Here is a 732-nt window from a genome sequence, read left to right as displayed (position 1 = left end):
TCTGTATTCTATTTGCTAGTATCTTATTAAGGATTTTTGCATCTATGTTCATTAAGGAGATTGGTCCATAGTTCTGCTTTTTAGTTGTATCTTTCCCTGGTTTGGGAATCAAAGTGATACTTGCTTCCAGGAATGAATTTGGAAGTATAGCTTCCCTTTCTATTTCATTGAAAAGTTTGAAGAGTAATAGTAGTAGTTCTTCTCTAAATGTCTTGTAAAATTCAGCAGTGAATCCATCAGGGCCTGGGCCTTTCTTTGTTGGTAAGTTTTTAATTACATTTTCAATTTCTCTGATTGTGATTTGGGTTTTTAAAATGTTTTTATCTTCTTCATTCAACTTTGGTAATTCATAAGTATCTAGAAATCTGTCCATTTCTTCTGTGTTTTCCATTTTATTAGAGTACAGGTTCTCAAAGTAGGTGTTCATGATCCTCTGGATTTCTTTTGGATCTGTTGTGACTTCACCTTTTTCATTCCTAATTTCATGGATCTGAGCTTTTTCTTTCCTTTTTTTGATAAGATTAGCTAAGGGTTTGTCAATTTTATTTATTCTTTCAAAAAACCAGCTCTTTGTTTCATTTATTTTTTTGTATCATTTTCTTAGTTTCAATTGCATTGATTTCTGCTTGGATCTTTATAATTTTCTCTCTTGTTCGAGCTTTGGGTTTTTCTTGCTCTTGATTTTCTAGGAATCTAAGTTTCATCGTTAAGTTGTTTATTTGAGCCCACTCT

This window comes from Fukomys damarensis, unplaced genomic scaffold (genome assembly GCF_012274545.1).
Source record: "Fukomys damarensis isolate Sample0158 unplaced genomic scaffold, DMR_v1.0_HiC HiC_scaffold_1, whole genome shotgun sequence".
Taxonomy (NCBI): Eukaryota; Metazoa; Chordata; class Mammalia; order Rodentia; family Bathyergidae; genus Fukomys; species Fukomys damarensis.
Note: the sequence above shows the minus strand (reverse complement) of the source record.